Genomic DNA, 23523 nt, shown 5'->3' on the forward strand with positions numbered 1-23523 from the left:
TAAATTCCGACATTGGCGTTCACATTGTCATCAAAGCCAAAGAAGAAATTGGATTTAGAGCATTCTGGTGTCACCAGATGAAGCAACCGTTAATACAATATATTATTACATACTCGTTTTTATCCCCCGTTTAGTTACACTAATACGTCTATATTTTTCCTTACACTGACGCCTGAATTTCATATCGGGTGCGTGACGTAATTCAGAGTATGTTGTTGCACTATTTTTTCTATTTAGTTCAGTATTGTCAATCCTATTCAGGCTATTGAACATATTTAAGATATATATACGTGTAGATGCGTATGTAATAAAAGTTTAGTTTAATCATATTTTATTGTAATCATCGCACAAGACATTATGGTAATGTACATCAAGACACTATTATACAGATACATATGTAAATATATATATACAATAGCAAACTATCATTATACAAGACATATATATTACTACTGTACATTAGGAAGTATTCAGTAACTTTGCGAATGTGCGATAATACAAAAGGGTTGGACCACAAGTTTTACCAACATTAGAAATCGGTCCGTCCCTGGCTGTCAAATTAATGTTAGATTAAACTAATATGGCGGATTTTTTGTTTGGTCTGGAATGGAAAAATATATAATGCTTAACAAAATATAATTTTAAGTTATAAACTTACTTATATAGAAGAAGAGTTAAGACAGTAAATTTAATAGAAGAAAAGCAGGGAAAAAACAATCGAAAGAAAAAAAAAACAACAACAATAAAACTAACACAGACAAGCGTAAAATCAATCAGTGCACCTCATCGCATCCGCTGCAGAATACCCACATCCAGCCCAGCCCAGAGCCTTCTAAACAGATATATAGTCAAAAGATCAGGAGGCAGTGCTAGTGAAACGACGTGTATTTTTTATATAACTTTGTACTTCTAAAAACAAAGATTTGTTCTCCTCAATAGTAAGTGAATCAATTCCATGAAGTAATTTGTGAGTACTAAGAGGAATGAAATCTTCGAGTATTGATAAATAACAATCGACGAGCATCGGCATAATGGCTACATTTAAAAAAGAAATGTTCCGCATCTTCAATACCATGTCCACAAAGAGCAATCGGGATAGTCTCGTAAATGGTATAAAATAAATCATTGTTTAAGTTGCTGCATCGGTTTCTAATACGAGTTTGAACTACATTATATAATCGTTCTCCTATTAGATAAAAAGACGGAACAATTGGAGATTTAAATTTACTCTTCAATTTGCTCTTAAAAGATGTAAGTGTGTTAGCATTGCGTGTCGGAGGTCAAGGTTATTCCATAGTTTTACTGAATCGGGTATAACTGATTTTGATAAATTTCGAGACGTCTAGGCAATGTTACAAAATTAGTGTTGTTTCTAAGTTCATAGTTGTTAGAATAGTGAACTGTTGGAGGAAAAATGTCTATAAGGTAATCTGGAAGCAGTCCGTTATTTCCTTTATAAGCTAATATTAATTTCTGCATAATTCTACGGTCTGCAAGAGAAACCCAGCCAACTTCAGTTAATAAATTTTGAATGGAAACGGAACGAGTCAAACCAGTAACAATGCGAGCTGCTTCATATTGAAGTTTTTCTATAGTGTCCTTTTCATATTGAGTACAGCTATCCCATACAACTGAAGCATACTCGAGTAGAGGTCTTAGATACGATAAATAAATGTTGTTAAGAGTAGACCTTTTAACTTTGAATTTTAACATTCTCATCGAGCCGAGTACTTTTGAAGCTGAGGAAGTGATATTGTTTATATGGGTGTCCAAGAGCCATCATGACTTATTGTAAGACCTAGATGTTTGTGATCGTCAACGAAGTTTAGAGGGTATTATCAAAGGTTAACGAAGGTTGAGCTATATCTCTAAAGGAGAAAAACATGACTTCAGTTTTAGAAGGATTGAATTTTACAAGCCATTGACTTGCCCAACTGAAAATTTTTTCTAGATCTGAATTTAAAACAGTTTCTAATATAAACGGAGTCTGGTGAAGATATAGCAAGTGAGCTATCATCAGCGAATAGTCTAGCGGTACTATAACAGAATCAGCAATATCATTTACGTATACAAGAAATAAAAGAGGGCCCAAGACCGATCCTTGAGGTACGCCTGCAGTTAATAACCTACTATTTAAAAACGATTGCCCTACAAATACTTTTTGCGATCTATTTCCAGGTAATCTGTTATCCAATTGACCAAGTTTCCTGAAATACCATACTGCTTCAGTTTAAATATAAGGCCTTTATGCCAAACTCGGTCGAAAGCTTTCGATATATCACAGAAAACCATACAGGTTGCTTTCTTCTCGTCTAAAGATGTACAGATCTGGTTATATATATCTACAAGTTGGTATACAGTGGAGTGTCCAGGAAGAAATCCTGACTGATTTTTATATATAAGATTATTGGTGTTTAGATGATTGTACAAATACTTAAAAATCACTCGTTCCATTACTTTACCTACGCAACTGATCAAAGAAATTGGTCTATAGTTAGATGGTAAAGATTTTTCTCCTTTCTTATAAAGCGGCATTACATTAGCAATTTTCCATGAAGACGGGTATTTATTTACGATGAGAGATCTAATTGAATAAAGTACAAAGTGGCTTAGCTATGGTTTTCGAACATCCCTTTAAACATTTATGACTAATACCATCAGGCCCACAGGCTTTGTTGACAACTAAGTTATCTAAAACGTCAATTACGTCTTGCTCAGAAATAGTAAAGTGGGAAAGAGTTTGTATTAGACTTTGCAACAAACATCAGGTAGAACAGAATTGGAATCGTCGAGAGTTGATACTGATACGAAGTAATCGTTTAAAAATGTAGCTTTATCTACGTCAGAAATAGCTGTGTCATGATTTTCGTTTTCAAGGGGCGGAATTTCTTCTTCGGCTTTAGAATTTTCTTTGACTAGCATTTTTACTGTTTTCCAGTACTGTTTAGGATTTGTAGAACTTAAATCATTCATGGAAAATTCAAGAGTATTATAAAATTGTTCGCGTAGGTGTTTTTTCATATAATTGACACGATTTCTTATTTTCTTGTAACATTGCCAATCTGATGGTTTCCCAGACTGGATAGCAATTCGCTTTAAACGATCACGTTTCCTAGATGTAGTACGAATAAATGAATTATACCAAGGTCTGTCGTTGGGGCGGATTTGTATAATTTTAGTAGGAATGCATGTTTTAGCTAGATCTAAAAATGTTTTTTCAAAAAAAGATGTGGCTACGTCTAGAGAGTCTGAGTTAAGAGCTGACCAATCAGTGGTGTTTTATCGAGTTATTTAACTTTTCAAAATCGGCTTGGTGGTAGTTCCACACTCGGCGGGTGTAACATGTCCTGGCCTGGAAACTGCTTTTTACATAAACATAAGTAGCAAAGTGATCGCTTATATTTGACGGCGTTTCAAAAACTCCAGAATCCAGCGGTATTACAGTATTTGTTAATGCAATTACATCAATTAAGGTGCTTGTACTGTGTGTTATTCGAGTTGGTGTATTGATTACATTTGTCATATTATTAAGAATAAGTATGTCTCTAAATTTACGATTTGTTACATTTAACTGATCTTCGTTTATATCGCCAACTAAAATAATATTATCTGATATTTCTAAGGCCTGGTCAACAAGAACATCACATCTTTGCCAGAAGTCGATAGCAGAGTTTGGTGGCCTATAGACTGTAGCAATAATAAAGTTTTTATTATGATCTTTTATTTTAATACACAGAGATTCCGGTAAAATAGTTTCAAGGTCATTTAATCGTTTTGGTTGTAATCCTGAATTACAATATACAATATACTTGTAATAAAAAGGTTATTATCTTTGCATCGGGAAGTATGCACTCGTTTTTCAGCGGAAGAATATTGCTCCTAAAGTCGCGCAATATTTCCACTGAAGAACTCGTGCATATTTCCCGATACAAAGCTAATAACCTATAATAACTTGCTAAGAAAAGAATTTATGCTGGTTGAAAAATAGGTATATGGCTAACATTTGAGAAAAGATTACTTTTTGATTCATAAAAATTGTTACATGTTTTTGACACATGTTTTGTGCAAGAAACATTCACTGCTGTCTATATGTCATTTAATTTTCCAGAAACCTTGATAAGATTTAATAATTAAGATTAATTTAGTTCACTACAAATAAGGAAGTAAAATCATGAGTCACCCCAGTAGGATCTCTCACTTGCAACTATATTACCTCTCGTGAAGAGACATAGTTAAGCGGATTTGGTTGCGTTCAATTCTTCCAATGGATGTTCTTGCAAATTTAATAACATGGGTTAAAAGTACTACAAAACTTATTTTCTGTATAAAAAGGTTGTTAATACCCAGTCAAATAATATAAAGTGTATAACTTACCTTGAATTTTACAAATTATGTAATTTATGCTGGGACTAATTCTTAAATGAATCAGTGGTATTATTACAATCCATTCCTAAATATACACCCAATTTATTGCAATTCTTTCGAACACTAACGATTAACATCCGGTGTCCACATCTTGGAGGGTCTTGCAAGACCTATTCTTATAAAAATTATTCGAATGCTGGCAATATATGTATTATCGTTAGTCGTACTCACAAAGGTTTAACTGATAACGAGCTGACAATATTTTAGTTCGTACGAACCAACCAACTGATAAACTGATGTTTTTGAAGCTCTTTATTATGTTTACTTTTGATCTTAAAACATTAAATTGTTGAAAATGAAAGTTTCATACTTTTAATCGTAAGAGTTTAATTTCATAAATTAAGTTTCTTCAACTGAACTCTTAATGATTGCCTGCAACAATTTTTATAACATGCTATTGTCTCATTTAACTTAAAGTAAAATAAATTGCTTAATATTCGCACTACACATTAAACTGTAACTGTTAATAATAGTACACTTGGTATTACATGTCACGGTTTGCACAGCTAATGCGAAAAAAATGTTTTGAAATTGAAAAGAGTAAAGAAACTGGTGGTATCACTCTGCAATTCTTTATATTAATTTGAAATTCGATTACTTGAATTCTGATAGATTTGCTACCAAAATAGAATGTACACATACATGTACAGACTTCCTTGTATCTGATTTATAATTTACTCACTACTGATAAAACAGAATACATCCAAAACAAGCCCACCCGCTTAGCTCAGTAGGTAGAGCGTTGGTCTACGGATCGCGGGGTCGTGAGTTCGATCCTTGGGCGGGGCGCATGTTCTCCGTGACTATTTGATAAACGACATTGTGTCTGAAATCATTAGTCATCCACCTTTGATTCATGTGGGGAAGTTGGTAGTTACTTGCGGAGAACAAGTTTGTACTGGTACAAAATCCAGGAACACTGGTTAGGTTAACTGCCCGCCGTTACATGACTGAAATACTGTTGAAAAACGGCGTTAAACCAAAAAAAAAAAAAAAAAAAAAAAAAAAAAAAAAAAACAACATTCAAAACACTGAAGAAAACTGTTTTGCTCGCTGTATTACTTTTTTAATCTTCAACTAAATATTATCTTTTCTTTACATTTTGATGTTTAACCCAACATCGATAGGTACCATTTATACAACTTGCAAGCGACACGCTCATAATTACTCAGAAATACAGACGGAACGGAGATGTAGCGTAAAGGCTCGTCTACACTATTCAAGAAAACTCGCACAAGATATAAATCACAGCAACTTGTTTAGTGTAGACAGTACATTGTGTCCCCCATTAGTGTCTTTTTGAGTGGCAGTTTCCAGATAATTTTCGGCTACAAGATCTTGTAGCGTTTAGAACCCATCCTATTTTTCTTGGATGGTAGTGCTGTCAAATGCTCTGATAAAGGGTTTTTGATGAGAAGCACCTGCCCAGTATGGTATTTTGTTTACATTTGTTCATTAAATGTGTATTGAGATCTAATAAAACCATCATTGAATGTTTGGCTTTGATAATTTAACAAAAACATGGCAGTGTGGACAGCAGAAAAGATGTTTTAATTGAATGACATGCTCAAAAGCCAAGTTTATATAATTCAATAATAAAATTATATTTAGTACTCCTGTGGAAGAGTAACATCAGCAAGTTCGGTGCTCTCAAAAAGTATTTTTACATTATCAATGATGTTTCTCACACGGTTACATATTAACAAAATATGACTGTTTTATCATATTTCCTGAAATAATATCTTTTCAGTAGCTTTGTTCTTCAACTGGATATGTATCACTTTAACTAGAGTTTTTTCTCAATCAGTGTTTTCACCAATGATTAATTTTTTAAATGTACAAATATTTGATCTTTATAAACACTTTGTACCGGTATCATTTCGGCCATCTTTTTTATTTACCTGTCATGATTTCCCTCCATTTAAAATTAATGTGTCTTCCAAGTTTAAGAAATATTGCAAAGCACTAATTGCTTGTACAAGATATAAATTATCTAGTGATTTATGGGCCCTACAAGATTTTCTTCAATAATGTAGACGAGCCTTAAGTGCGAATTTAAACATACATGCAAATCAACGAAACAGGATATGTACTAACAAGAACAAGAAAATAGATTAATGGCCAAACTAGCAGTATGAATTCTATCATTTGTAAGTAACACTTTCACTGATTTGCATAAAGGTTAGATAAAACTTACCTTTATAAAGGTTTTAATAGATATGAGTGTTTATTTCACAAGAGCAGGTAGACTTGAAACAAACAGGATGTATCCATTAAGATAACAGGAGCGATAAGAACACAATAGAAATACATTCTGTAGCTCAAAGGTAACTGCAAAGTTTCAAATTGCGTAAAATATGCGTGATATGTTTAAATGACAGAATGAGTATACTCTTGGGATATCAGTATATCAATGAAATTGTTTCCGTGCAAAATAAACATGAACTAATTAATGGACACATCAAATAAATGCTTATTATTAACTTGAAACACAACAACTATGCGTTGCAACATGATTCGTATTCGAAGTCTAAAAATAAAATGAATAAATGTACTACAGTACGAGAAAACTAGTAACCTCCAAAGAAAAACATTGGCGCATTGGCGAAACGATTGTAAAAAACATAAATTAAAACAACGTGTTACATTAGAACAATCCATTAAAAAATCTCAGCCTTTGCGCCTTGAATGACTGAAGCTTTGATTTAAACATACATGTATCTTGGGGCTTAATCTTGTAACAACTGGCAAAATATCTTGAATGAAATACAAAAATTTGTTGGAAATTACAAATACGTCAACTGCTGGAGAGGTAATGCTTGTTGTTGTTTGATTATATCAGTTTTATCTGGAACACCCATGGCATTTTATGAAGACAATATCTGTAAGCTTAACATAAAGATAAACATGAAAACAGGACGAACAGGTGTAGACCACAAATACACAAAATATTAAAATAAAATACGAGACATTTTAACATTACGGCATTCAATTGATTGTAAGTTTGCATTATTCCTCATTTCTTTGATTTAATGTATTAAAACAAGAACATGCACAAGAAGAACAAATCAGTGACTATGTCAAATGCAATATATGTTATTAACTAATCTAAGAAATTCGCTGAGTGATACTTACAGTTTTAGGTCTAATTAATCCAAATGTCACCCATCTTAAATAATAGTTAAAGTAAAAGGTCAATCCTGAAAAATAAAAAGAAAACAAAATTAATTAGTGAATAGCTGTAATGCATATTGTGAAACCTTTAGATGGTTATTTTCAAAACGTACGATGTATTTTTGTCACTGATAAACATCTGTCTGGTACGAAAAATATGTAGTCTGTCAGTAATATTTATCCTATCCTCCCTCTGGCAAGTGTTTCAGACATGACTATGTGCACGACTGAACGTTACACCGAGTTTATAGAGTCGACGTATTAAAAAAATTGACAAAAACTATTTTCAGGCACAGGGATACTTGAATGACCGTAATTAGGTTTGATATTAAAACGTGAAGTAGTCAGTGAGGATAATAAAAAAGTTAAAGGTAAAATCATCGACCACAGGACTAATACTGAATACATGAACTGGTCATGGTCAGTTAGGATGTTGGTAGGAAGTTATACTGTCTGGGAAAACAAGTACTGGTGATAATGTAGTTGCACTAGTTACCTTGTTCTTCTAATAGGTGTTTGTATGTCAATTGTCTTTAGATATGAGTTTTACAGTTTAGTTGGAAGAGAGATCAAAGCCAAGATATTTAGCGTAAGGGATATATTCTAAGATAGTATTTATCTTTCTTGACGTTTGTATTTTTAGGGATACATTAGATGACATTTTGAAAAAAGTCCTGCTTCTGTTAAAGAAGGATCCATCCAGTCAAGGTCTTACTGCAGGGATTTGGAATCTAGCTATGCGGAATGGTACAAATTAACTGCAAGCTAGGTCTGAGCTGATCTGGTTATACAAAGGCTTTACAACATCTGAATTATTGATAGAAAGGTCCGGGTTCTGGGGGATACAATAGGTCAAAATATTTAGATATGCATTCTGATCTCAGGGATTGCTATTCGTTTTCGTCCCTAGATTTTTTTCAATACATTCCATTTTAAAAAAAAAAAACGCCATGATTATGCACATGACATATTGGCTAGTCAAACTAAAAGTTTAACAATATCATTTAATGACACTGGCCAAGAATAATGTTTTGAAGATATTCACAAAATGACATAATATTTGCAATGTATTGCTTTAGGGGAGACAGCATTTAGAAAATGAAAAATAAAACATAGATCTATATATTAGTAGTTTTGTTCAGGTTGAAGCAGGAAGACATAAATTAGAAAATGTTCATGTATAGTGCTGAAACAGTGCACCACTTTGTCTGAAGTAGATATAACTTTACTGGGCATAAATATATTTGCTGTTTTGGAAGCGAATGAGGACTATGAAAAGACACTAATGACGTAATACCCTCTATATCCCGTAAATAAACAAGGTAAACGGATGAAAAGAAGTAACTATAAGGATAAACGCAAAGCATTTGTATCGTGTTACATTTTCATATCGATAGGATTCCGTAATGCTACTGCAGAAAACATTAATCAAACATAAAAAGACAATGATTCTACAGGAAATATAAATAAACGACAAACCTGTAAGCGATCCTGCATCAAATGGAGACAAATGTGAAAATGTTATAAAGTTTTGCCGTTTTACAGGTTTACGTCAATACATAAATCATTTAAAATAGTTTGCTTAAAAAGCATTTTTTCTCATAAATTCTTTCAAGATTGTTTATTTTTTACCAGCATAAGACAAATACAGTATACTCAATTCAATACAAATTACTGTAGCTGAAAGCTTTTATTACTTAATTCATGACTAAGTACTAAGACAATCACACTTGTCATCAAAGAGCTAAGGCATGTATTACATACTTCTCCTCAAAGTACTAGCAAAGACCTTAGGCAAATGTGCGCCTATAAAATTTTTAAAATAACACCTATGAATACAGAAAAGGCATTATACAGAGAACGTTTACGAACAATTAAATCTATTTCTAATTGCTTTTACATTGTTGATTTCATTTTAACATGTAGCACTCGCTGTATGTCTCACTACACAAAACAGTACGTACTATTACATTCGAAACTGAGGCCATTTTTCAAACATCGTTAGTAAATTACTTTTTTCACGGTAGCAGTTGACAGTTTCCATTCACAGGTATGAAATAACCAGGATCAAAGTAAGGTACTCTTTTCCTTCGAATTAATTTTCAGTGCCGATATTGTGCAATGGTGTACAAAAACGGGCATACAAGTATTCAGCTGACCTTTACTGTCGTTCAAATATGAAATTGCAAATGCCTCTACGTGCATATGCTAAAACAACAAAAACCTTATTTAGCAAACTGTACTAAAAGAAAGTAATCGATTAAAGCTAGTTTTGGTATGGCGAGGTCTGTGTGCAAGGCACTGTGAAATGCTGGATGATTGCTTTTGCCGCCGGGCCAAACATGGTAATATTTTGGAAAATTGGCCCATGATAAACCTATTAGCTATGTATGGACAAAAGAGAGTTATAAATGGCAGAACTGTCTATGTACGTTAAGAAAACATACAACGTATAAGCTGTAAGTTTTTCAGCTTTCTGTTGCTACGTAATTAAAAAAGTAGCTTAAGACAGACACCGGCCATTTCATGTAATGTCCAAACACTGATATCTCGTACCAATACGAAATGTTTCAGACACGTAACCAGTATATATTAAAGTAGTTAAAACATTTTATGCATTGTGAACTGTTACATCAAAAAGACTTATTATAAAATACCCACTTTGTTTCGTCAACTGGAATACTAGATACAAATTTACAGGTTACTACAATTGTTCCAATACCACCCTTTAATTATTTGGCAATAAGTTGCAACAATGGGTTTGGCATGCGGATGGAGATATTTCATCATTTCCATGAATGCGTTCAAAAATATGTAAACAATGGGTAGGTAAGCTGATTACATTTAAACATAACGTATTTGTTTTACACCAATAGCTGACGGCAACTAGCGCATTCTTCTTATTAAATATTTGTCATTGTATAGTAGTAAACAACTGCATATATCATTGATAAACATACTGTCTTACTGCAATTTGTTGAAGTTCTGAATTTATGAAATACAAATATTTGCGTTCGGAGCTTGACTTGTACTTGATATGTCTACAGATGCTCATAATAAGGCTTTAGGGATAACTCTATCTACACGTTGGTAGACATTTCATTAGAAACATACACGACATTTATTTAACGTTATTTTTATAAATAGTAATGTAAAGTATTTATCAGCAAAACGTTGGACACATTTTTGTAATGATGAGGAATTACTCTCTAGCCTTGTCATATTAAGTGTCTAGATATCGCCCCTTTATACAGTTAAAAAAGTGAAAGAAATCTTCCCAGATTAATAATCAGCAAATTCCACGCAAAACATTATCTCCAGTGCCATTTACGACATTCTTCTGCAGTAAATTAGTTCCTATGAGCAGATTACTTCTGTAACAATCAGATACTATCACAAAACGTAAATGAACGGAAACTGCCGATTGTCAACATGAGTCAACCACGGTAATTGTTTTTAAAGCAGAGTTTTACACTTATTATAAACAGTCAGTTGAAATCTTTGTGATCCTGACTGTATACAAACACACTTTAATGATGTTTTCTTCATACTCTGATAGCATAAGAAGCGAGTTCAGGAAATATTGTAAAATTGTTATCTACAAATCCCGCCTAATGTAATTGCACAAAACAACAGACGATTTCAATCATAAAGTTAGTCTGCGGTTAATTGAGTCATTTGTTGCACGGCACGTAAATTGCGTAGTTTTGTCCTTCCTGGTGGAATCAGTTTTTTTTTGATTAGGTGACTACTTAACATTGATTTATAAAAGCGTTTGTAAGTGTGTTGTCTTACAATTTAATGTTTTCAAATTTTAAATATCCTTATTCAAGTAAGTATAATAGAATAAAATCTATCAGTAGATCCTTTGGAAGCATAAAATGCAACAAAGCAAAAATATAGCATATTTGAATGTGTCTGTTCTTGAAAGGGAGGTAAGAAAAGTGCAGTATCCCCTCACTTTTATGCTTTTAAATCATGTGTACGTAGGGCAGGAAATGTAACGAATACTGAGTAAAGTTTTTTATGCTTGGCTGTATTAAATCATACATAAAAACAAACAGTTGATACAAGAAAAAAACGTCACAGACAGACGTATTACTGTTTACGTGAACAATCAGAAACTAAAAAAGAGGTCAGAGTTGAAGACATCTTAGAAATTGTATTAACAAAAACAGTGATAAGTAGTGCAAACGTGGAAAAGATAGATGTAGCGTTATCTTTAACGCGCCTGTCATAACAGAAAAGATATTGCTCGTAGTATCTAAATCCAAATGGTCGGTGATATCAAAATACAGTTCAATATGCTATTTGTTGTCAGAGTGTAAATAACTAAATCAATGAGTGAAAATTTATCATTTGAACACCGTCGTTACTTAAAAATACTCTTTAGATCTATTATCTATTTGTTTTCGACACTTAATTCTACAGGTATTTTTACGGCATTTTCAAGGAAAGGTTGAAGCTTACCTCGGGTAAAGCGTAGATACACTAGCAACAGTACTATACGAGATACTTTGACACCAATGATCTCAGGGTGTCGGTAGGTAGGAATCAAACTGAATAGCTGTGCATCACAAAGAGCAGATTTAGAAGGGAATATAAAAAACGACAAAATTGCTTGTAGGTAAGACAGCTTATGTAGCGTGTTATACTAACAATGATGGTCACTAAACTGATTGGAATATGCTCTATTAAAGTAAATATGCCTATTCTCAAATCAGACGAACAATATGTGATGAAAACGTACATCTGATATTTCCTGATAATAAGAAATACTAACATAAGGTATATTTAGGAGTATAAAAGGTCTATTACTTTGTGTAAGTAGTAAGTAAGGATATCTGGACCGAAGGACAACCGATACTCGTATTAATTGCGCATTTAATTGAAATATTTACAGGACAGTCAAGATTTTTGGTCTCACTTAACGGAAATAGTCTAATATTTGACTTGTAACGTTCTACCATTTCAATTGTTATTATACGTTTTTCAGTGAATTATCGAAATATTAGAGTGAAATATATCTAGAATTTTCACGGTGAAAAATATCAAATATATTTTTCACTGGTAAAAATCTATGAAATGGGTAAATTTAGTCAAAACATGAAATAAAAAGAAAAATTGTTTCTTTTACATCAAATTACATGTAAAATCAAAATATCTTTCACTTGTGAACACCATATCTTATTGCATCTGGTGTTCACTTGTGAAAGATATTTCAATTTTACACTGAAACAAACAAACAAATATCCTCTATATTTTCACTCCACAATATGGAGTGATAGTTCAATTTGTTGTCTGATTGTTGAAAATCATTATTTCAGTGCAGCAAGGATAAATGAAACATATATATATATCCTAATTGTCTTTGTTATATTGTGTCTAAAACAGTTCTCATTTTCCACTCAATTGTGCAAGTGCTTAAAAATAACTATAAATAGCTACGCCTGTAAGTACTCGCTTGAGGTAAGAGTCTTCGTTCTTTGTGGACACAAGTATGAAACAAGAATCAGAAATAAACAAAACTTTCATGAAATACTCATTTGTTAAATAATATTTTGTTAATTGAAAGGCTTAGAAATCAAGTTATAGCCTTCATTTAATGTATTTCTGTCTTTGAAAAAATTAAGTTCTACTTCTATTTTATATACAAAAGAACAGAAAATGGTAATCCGATAGTTCGCCTTCAGTTAACATACTATGTCTGGGTAACATTTATTCCTTATAATTTTTGCTTCAAATGATATACAGTAAATATAACAGTCTGTTATTTATGATTCGAAAATAATGGCCATACAACAATATGTTTACAGTAATAAGTGCCAAGTGTTGTCTAGAGTTTAGTTTTTAAAAGAATAATAAGAACTTGTTTGGTATACCTTACTATTGATATTATAGAAAAAGTCCCTTGTTTAAGCTTTATCAACATTTACAGAAAATACTTGCCATTATGATGTTTTAACATTATTCGAGTTAGAGATAAACCAGGTTAAAGATAACTGAACTTTTTACGCTAAAGTAAATGTTAAGAGTCGAATTACACATGTAATTAGATTTAGAATCAAAATTTTTGTAAATGGAAATACATGTATTACTTTTTGTTATTTTGTTTGGTACCATGTTATATGAACATAATTATTACATACACCCTTAGAAAGGGACAAAATTAATTTTCATTACATCAACAAAGGACTTGCTAAGTTATTATAATTGCCTTCAATCTCGGCACGAGCATCCCATGATCGTAAAGTAAAATGAAGAAGCTTTCATCTTTACTGATAACAATTGATGTATGTATCATATTGCAAATTCGCACAGTTTAATGGAAATGTACGGCACACCCTTGCTTAAAATAATTATCGATAAAGTACGCTTGAAATAAATTGTATGAATCAATTTTCAACATTTTCGCTCTGACACAATCAGTAAACTTACACGAAGGTATTAGATCAATTTCACACTGTTGAATGCAACATCAAGAATAACTAGAAATAAATATCTAAAACGGATAACTATAGGGAAAAGGAACATGGTCTACAAACCTTATCTGTTTATAACAACTAGTGTCACTATAGGGAAAAGGAACATGGTCTACAAACATTATCTGTTTATAACAACTAGTGTCACTATAGGGAAAAGGAACATGGTCTACAAACATTATCTGTTTATAATAACTAGTGTCATTATAGGGAAAAGGAACATGGTCTACAAACATTATCTGTTTGATCGAGTGAGACGTGATCTTTTCTCTGCATGTCTCATTGCCGAATTCCCGTTATTCATATAAATTATACCATAAGTTGAAATGCACATATCTAAATTATCTTGACATCAATTGCAAATCGTTTGAACTTACTTGAGTTCCCCCATAGATGACAAGAAAAAAAGCTGTTATCTTGCTTCAACCTTTAATGTACATTGTTGGCTATAATATTTTCACTATGGAAGCATAACTGTTCTTTGCAGAATATTTGTATTTCCTCATGTTGTACATATGTACCTGAGATGAAATAAAGAATTTGTCTGTCTTGTCTTTCTGTCTGTTTATAATAACAACTAGTGTCAAAACAAATACTTGTACTAAAGGATATGAAGTAATATACTAAACTTATACTGACTCTATAATTTACCTCATTAGCCTTTGCGAGCACAGACACTTGGGGTCAGGATCACACCCACCCACCCCACTCTCTTCCGCCCCTGCCTAAGTTTAGCGAATATTTTTTAGCATTTTAACATGTATCATGTGTATTAAGCATATGTGACGATCATAAAATGCATTTTGTAACATTTTAGCATGTTTTAAAAAAATGTATTTTACTATCAAGTCTCTTAGTACATGAAGATTTGCAACAGTAAAACTTACACTGGGAACACTTGCTTGCCGCTTGAATCCCCGCTTTGCAATGTGCGTATGATAAACCGGGTACAAAAATTAATACGCTTACGACTACATATTACCGGATCATCACTTCCTATGATAAAAATCCAAGTTTGGTACCCTGTACACTATGCGCAGTGCAAAGCAGAGATCTATTCGCAGGGAAGTGTGCCATACAAGTAAGATTGATTGATTTATGATAAATATTGATTTCTCATCTGAACCCGAACGTCAGTTGTCAGGACTGGTTTCATTTGACAGAATGGTAACAGAATCGTAGATTGATACCAGGGATTTATAGGTAAGTGCTAATTAAAAAGCTAAATCGACTAATGTTTTCTACTTCCAGTTTCACTATTGCAAATCTTCATGTATTTAGAGAATTGATGGTGAAAATGCATTTTTTAAACACGCTGAAATGTTACAAAATGCGCTTTATGATCGTCACATATGCTAAATACATGTTAAAATGCTAAAAATATTCGCTAAACCTAGGCAGGGGCGGAGGAGAATGGGTGGGTTTGGGTGGTCCTGACCCCAAGTGTCTGTGTTTCGTCAATTTTGATCCATACAACGAGCGAATAGTTTTTACACACCTTCGCCCTTCGCGCACCACTTTGTTTTAAATTGATTCAAAAGATGTTAAAATCAATCTATTTCTCTTTCTGTGCTTACTTGCTGCCTTTGAATTGTGTAAAAGTTAAGTTTGATTACGGCTAAACGATTACAAAATACGACATTTACGGAAAGAAAGGAAACGATTATTTTGAAAAATGCAGAGACAGACACCAACTTTCATTCGTGGTTTTCGTACCATCAGAATGAATTGTGCTACAAAGGATTAACGTAAATAAAAATCAATGCATAATGAGTTAAACAATGTCTCATTTTTAACGAAAGTTTAATTAAAAAGGATCTGTATGGATATAAATGCAATGGAGTTTACCGCTTCTGCTTGTGGGCCCCAATACGGCCGGAACTTCTCGTAACTTCTAGCAGTCCCTGACCGTTCGCATGTTTCTGTTATCTCCGCATAAAATATATAGAGATTTTCAAATTCTTTCATTAAAGAGCTTGGTTAAACAGAAAATGTCATGAAATTTACTAATTTGATGGTAAAAATGGGTGTACAGTTTTGTACATAATAATAATTTTCACCATAGTTTTAACTAAACAAACACTATGCCTCTCGTAAGCTTTTTCTCGCAGAACATTCAAAACAATTTTAACTTTACTTCTAACTGTTATAGGGCTGCAACTTTTAATGTAATACTGTAGAAATGTGCATTAAAATGAATGGAGACCCTAATAATATATATATATAAACTGAATATCTGGAAACGCGGTACCATTAAAAAATGAAATATATATGAAAATACATTTACGCTGGTTCATTGTTTCAAGTGTAAAATACCAGAATCTGATAAAAAGAAGAAACGTATAAACTACTACCTCTTCGACATGAATGAGAAGTAGATACGAGGCAATTGGGAAAAGATGTAATTCGAATCTGAAATGGAAAGCGTCAACCATCGCATAACTCGTGACACCTATTATCTTTAAAGACTTAAAGATATGCACTCTAGGGATTCCGATATAATGTAATGTGACATTATTGCAAATCAATGAAGCAGTCTCCGATTTCATGGTTATTTTAAAATAGTTCATCATCAGTTTTGATTTAAGACAAAGGACATGAATTAATTGTGTTTTCGGTATATTGGCATGTAATAGAGTTTGGAAAGATCAAAAACTGTTTTGTGTCACCTTAAAATAGTTCATATTAAGACGAAACACCACTTTAAGAGCATTTGCTTCTGGACGAGCGGACAATTCTACGGGTGACTCCTGAATGTTAAATCTAAGTATTGAAACTATCAAAGCCTTTATATAACAGGCAGTAAAAACTGTCATTGAATAACTCCAAGTATCATTTTAATACTTTATGGAAACGATGTATATAGGTACGTGTCATTAATAGTATACCCCCGATATTACAATAATTATGTAAAACATAAGCCAGCGAGGGTGATATGAGATAGTGTCAATCTGAGAAAAGTAATAACACCCGAGGCGTCAGTCGAGGAAGTTATTTTTCAAAAAATGACAATATCCCATATCACTCGAGCAGTCTGTACTACTTGTTTCTATTATTCCGAAAGTATTATCTTGAGATTTGTACCAAACTAAAAAGTTTGAATTTAGAATCTTCATAAGCGCTGTCGTTTGTTTTCTTAGAAAAGGAAGAAAAATCTCTTCATAAAGCGAAAATGGTGCTAATATCTTCACCTCCAAAATCACAGATTGAGTTGAATCTCACAAAAATATATGTCATCATCTAATCTATTAAAAGAACCTTTTGAAGATAACCTTATCATATTTGTATGTTTGGAATAGGTTGAGTTGTTAGGAAACATCAGAGACATATTAAATACACGATGTGAATACACGAAAAAAATGTTGCATATATGATACTACAATTTCTTTTAGATATACCCTGTCTACATGATAGAGAACCCACTGTTCTTAAGTGTTCATGCATTCAAAACATAACAAAATTGATTGCCCAGTAGCTGTAGGAACGAATGACGTAGCGGAAAACCTGTTTTATACAACCCTGTGGGAAGTAAATAACGTTGCGGCTAACGTAATGTTTGAGGTCAGAAACCGCCATATTCCACAGGGTTTCGTACCATTATATTGGGTCTGTTGTCGATGAAATAGTAAATGTTGTCTAGTTAGACCTAATATAATGGTACGAACACCTCTAATATATTCGCTAATGACTTAAAAATTACGAAATGGACTTTTTTTCTCTACAATGCACAATGGTTTTTGTTGTTCTATTGTCTTTTTTTTTCAATTTGGCGGTAAAAATATGGTGAAAATATTTCTCGTAAATATTGATAAAATGTATGTAGCAAATGTTTTTGTACTTGCGCAATTTCAGGTCAGTTGAGATAATAAGTTACCTCCATTTGCATTATAATTTGCCCGAGTTATGACCGATATTTTGAAATCTTTTTGAAGAAAGATATATATACCATACAACTTATTTGAATTTCTTACAAAAAGAATGAGCAAAGGTTTATTACATTTGGAATAAGTGAAGGACAAAAAATCAAAATCAACTCAGGACAAAGAATTGTTCAAGCAAATCTGTGCCCTTAGTAGCACCTACAGATATATTTATCTATAAGTTACAATAGCTATTTATCTGGTAGCTATGCTAAATAATGGACCGTGACTGAAATATTAGAAATAAAAAACAATCTGACTACCGAATCTACTGTCAAAGTACGTAAAACTAAACAATGCAATTCATTTTAAAAATGATTTTAATTAACATACATGGGTATACTGTACAAATCTGGAATTTTAGCAATATCTGCCGTTCTTGTAGTCTAATGTACAGTAATATAAGAAAACATGAGTGCTGAATATACATACAGTTGTGTCACTATAGGGAAGTCTTAATATAAAACAGTATTTAACAAAGTGTATTACAGATGGGTGCTAAAATTGTTATATTCATGTATTCTATGAAACAATTCTTTTAAGAAGGGTGACAGAGATGTATAATTTTAAGATGATTTCAACCTACTGTTTTAGAAAATGTCATCAGATTTGAGACAGAATGATTTTCGATAGAAAAGGCAGTGTTAAAAAGTCCAAACCTCCCAGTGTTCTTTTGGTGTATTTTGGGCAATTCTAGCTACAGATGTAATCTCACATAATGTTTGCTTCTATATACTTTAAGATGATCTACATGTATATATAAATCTAGTATAATAATAATAATAATACATGTAATAATAATAATATATATATATATATTAGAAGATAGCTATTCACTGGAGCTAAGGGAATTAGTGTGAATAAATTCTTTTGAACCTTTTAAATTAAATATAAATTTAGGATTTTCCTTATAATGCTGGTATAATTTCGTGCTCATGTCTAACCATAAATCATTTCTTAATCTGGTCAATTTACCAAAAATGACCATGTAAGCAGTTGTAGTAAACAACAAGTTGAAATTCAAAACACTAAGCAATTTTGCACATATAAAGGACATTTTTACTTTTTTTATTTGGAATAAATTCAGAAAATGCAAAAAAGGGGAAGAAACACAATGGCCTATACATTTGCCAGTTATTTATAATAAGTCGAGTGAGGTCTATAGATAAGCGAAAATTCAGAAAAGAAAAGGAAATTGTAGAAAATGTCTTTAAACCTTCCAGATTTAAATAGAAAATTGCTACATGTACAGAAGCTTAAATGACAAATAAAAAATATCGTTAAAGTTAAACGTTAAACAGCCTGATGGTAATTAAAACCTTTAAGAATATTGTTATGTACACGAGCATATAACGATTGAACTGTCCTTGTGTTAGTCCATCTGTTCTTCCGTACGAACCAGATAGCCTACAGCCCATTTTAATGACTCTATCTAGTTCATACTTACACTCAACAATCCTTGTGACAAGACCTGCTAACTGATCTACATAACGATGACATTGACCCTCCTATGACCTTCAAATTCAAACTAAAAACCTTAAAAAACAATATTTTTTATCCCAAACATATTTTGGTCCTACAGCCCTCATAAATTCCACAATTTAGTCATACTAAAACTCAACAAACCTTATGGCTAGACCTACAAATTGAACTATACATGGATGACCTTGACCTTCATCATTCCGAACGGACCTACTGCCCACATTAATGAACCGATTTAGTTCATACTTGCACTCAACAATCCGTGTTGCAAGACCTACAAACTGACCTATATATAAATGGACCTTGGCCTTCATAAAACCATCACCTTCAAACATAAAACAGTAATAAACAAATGTTTGGTCCTATAGCCCACACAAATGATAAAACGTGTCAAAACGATAAAGGATTACTGTTTCTACAGATATGGTTACATGTTCTTGAGTATTTGAAGCTCTCTGTCTGATATATCATTCCACTACTGTAAAATAATTTTTCTGGGTTACCTGCTTTGTAGTGTGTGGTTCTGACTACGTTAACTGTGCTCAGTGCTTCTCTAAGGAATATATTCTTACTTTTAAGCCTTACCCTGCTTAATTTCTATAATGAACTTATGTCCATCTTTCAGTTTGGACAGTACCATTAACTCAACTGTTAAAAGGGATGCAAACCAAAAAGATACTGACTGATCGCAAAGGCAGAACCAATCGTGTTCAGCATGATAAGGGTTAATTTCTATATAATAAAAAGACGCAAGTCCACCTAAGTTTGATTTTCACCGGTTACTGGTATAACCTTGAACTTCGTAATTCACTACAACGTGTAATGTCACTGAGGAAGAAGATATCAGATGCTAATAAAAGTGAATTGTTTTTGAAACAATCCATACGCTAGAAGGAGTGATGTTTACATAGATTTTTATCTCTAAAAAGCATACAAAAATATGTATATGTGTCGGACTGAAATTAGTATACATCATACAATTGTCTGATGGTTTATTTCTGAATGTTTTCTAAACTTAGTAACAATTGATTAAAACGCGTAAGAGGCAAAGGCTTTTACTGTAAAAAGGCACGAAAACAATGCAATTTATCGTATCAGAATAGAATTTTGAGTGTTAAATGTAATTAAATATTCACATCAACCGTAAAAAGAAGAGAAATGGTAGAACTGAATCCATCGCGAGAGTTTGTAACTTCCGTCGTGTAACAAGGCTGCATTAATAAAAGTAATAATCACAATGTGCAACTGTATCATTGCTGTGTACCAACAATTTTAAAACCCATTTCATAATCATATAAAAAAAAATACTTATTAACATATTTTTATGGATTATGTTCTGCTAGTTAAAATGGTTTTGAACAAAATGTCATTTATGATAACTCATATTATAACAAGAAGGCCAAGATGGCCCTAGGTCGCTCACCTAAGAAACACACTATAACAGTGTGAACATTTTAGACCTAGGAATTCCATGGAAACAAATATTCTAGCCAATTTTCATTAGAATTGGACCAAAAATGTGGTCTCTTGAGTTTACACATGTATTTTATTTGATATGACCTAGTGACCAACTTCTTTTTGACGCCAGATGACCCATATTCAAATTTAACTTAGATTTCATCAAGGCAATCATTCTGACCAAATTTTATGAAGATCAATTGAAAAATACAGCTTTTATCGCATACACACGGTTTTTATCTGAGTCGACCTAGTGACCTTCTTTTTGATCAAAGATGACCCATATTCAAACTTGACCTAGATTTCATCAAGGCAATCATACTGACCAAATTTCATGAAGATCAATTGAAAAATACCGCCTCTTATCGCATACACAAGGCATATGTTTGATTAGACCTAGTAACCTAGTTTTTAACCTCAGATAACCCATCATCTAACCTGACCTAGATTTCATCAATGCAATCAATCTGACCAAATTTCATGAAGATCAATTGAAAAATACAGCCTCTATCAAAACCACAAGGTTTTTTCTTTGATTTAACCTAGTGACCTAATTTTTGACCCTAGATAACTTATTTTCAAAATTGGCCTAGATTTTATCAAGGGTATTATTCTGACCAAATTTCATGAAGATCAGTTGAAAAATACATCCTCTATCGCATACACAAGGTTATTCCTTGATTTAACCTAGTGACCTAGTTTTTGACCCCAGATAATCCATTTTCCAAATCGACCTAGATTTCATCAAGGTTATCATTCTGACCAAAATTCATGAAGATCAATTGAAAAATACAGCCTCTATCGCACAAACAATGTTTTTCCTTGATTTGACCTAGTGACCTAGTTTTTGACCCCAGACAACCCATTTCCAAAATAGACCTAGATTTTATCAAGGTAATCATTCTGACCAAAATTCATGAAGATCAATGAAAAAACAGCCTCATCGCAACACAATGTTTTTTCTGATTTGACCTAGTGACTAGTTTTGATCCAGATGACCCATTTCAAATCGGCTAGATTGATCAAGTAATTATTTGACCAAATTCATGAAGATCATTGAACATACGCCTTATCGCATCAAAAGTTTCTTGATTGACCTAGTGACCTAGTTTTGACCCAGATAACCCATTTCCAAAATCGACCAGATTTTATCAAGGTAATCATTCTGACCAAAATTCATGAAGATCAATTGAAAAAAAACAGCCTCTATCGCATACACAATGTTTTTTCTTGATTTGACCTAGTGACCTATTTTTTGACCCCAGATGACCCATTTTCAAACTCGGCCTAGATTTGATCAAGGTAATTATTCTGACAAAAATTCATGAAGATCAGTTGAACAATACAGCCTCTATCGCATACAAAATGTTTTTCCTTGATTTGACCTAGTGACCTAGTTTTTGACCCCAGATAACCATTTTCAAACTCGGCCTAGATTTGATCAAGGTAACTATTCTGACAAAAATTCATGAAGATCAGTTAAACAATACAGCCTCTATCGCATACAAAGTGTTTTTCCTTGATTGACCTAGGCCCTAGTTTTGACCCAGACAACCATTTTCAATCGACCTAGATTTGATCAGTAACTTTCTGACAAAGTCATGAGACGTTAACAATACAGCCTCTATGCATACAAAGTGTTTCTTGATTTGACCTAGGACCTAGTTTTGACCCAGATATACCATTTTCAAACTCGGCCTAGATTTCATCAAGATAATCATCCTGACCAAATTTCATGAAGATCAGTTGAAAAATACAGCCTCTATCGCATACATAAGCTAAATGTTGACGGACGACAGACAGACGATAGGCAGACGACAGACAGACAGACAGACGACAGACGCCGGACATCGAGCAGTCAGAAGAAAACTCACACTTTGCTCATGTGAGCTAAAAACATAATACAATTATTTTATATGCATTATATTTGTTACAGGTAACGTAAAAATTACCTACTACCTGCCTTTATAATAATTATAAAACAATAAAGTGCACCATGCGCCAGTCTTTTCACTGATTGTGACATACGTTTGGAAATAATTCGGCATTCGCACGAGTACTATTTATATGTATGCAAGAAATGGGTAGGAAAGTTTGTATTATCGTTGCATTCTTTAGTTATTGCATAACTGTTTTCTCAAATAAATCATGGCGGCTAGTGCATGCTTCTTATTATAACAATTATTCATAAATAACTAGTAAACAACTTAGTCTTTAGTATTTTACCATCTTCTTGCCATGTAAACTTTCGCAATTCGTCAGTCATGCCTAACAGCTATAAGCGGACGGAGCTTGAATTGTTCTTTTTATGACTGTTCATGTTAAACTGTTCCTTGTAAAATGACGCCACCAATATGATATTCGAGAGATTTCACCCTGATTAATCATTTCCTAATCGACGTATACTTTATATAAATGATGATATAACATTTTACAGGAGAATGTATTTCTTTCATGACTTGTTATATTGAGTTATAGATCCTTTCTATGGATAAACTAAACAAGAAACTGCGCGACAAATAGAACGGTGTTTAAGATTTACATCATAATTATATACATAACATTATTTGTGTCATGAATAT

The 23523-nt window shown here is 32.7% G+C and overlaps 1 protein-coding gene across 3 annotated transcripts in view; it reads right to left on the minus strand.

Annotated features, from left to right (window-relative positions):
• The window catches only part of LOC123536056 (uncharacterized), a 188069-nt gene that overhangs the window by 118743 nt on the left and 45803 nt on the right, over positions 1-23523 (minus strand). For all 3 annotated transcript variants that reach the window (XM_045318841.2, XM_045318842.2, XM_045318843.2), the window contains exon 2: positions 7561-7625. The gene's annotated coding sequence lies outside the window, so the exon portion shown is untranslated. The remainder of the gene's footprint in view (positions 1-7560; positions 7626-23523) is intronic.

This window comes from Mercenaria mercenaria, chromosome 17 (assembly GCF_021730395.1).
Source record: "Mercenaria mercenaria strain notata chromosome 17, MADL_Memer_1, whole genome shotgun sequence".
Lineage (NCBI taxonomy): Eukaryota > Metazoa > Mollusca > Bivalvia > Venerida > Veneridae > Mercenaria > Mercenaria mercenaria.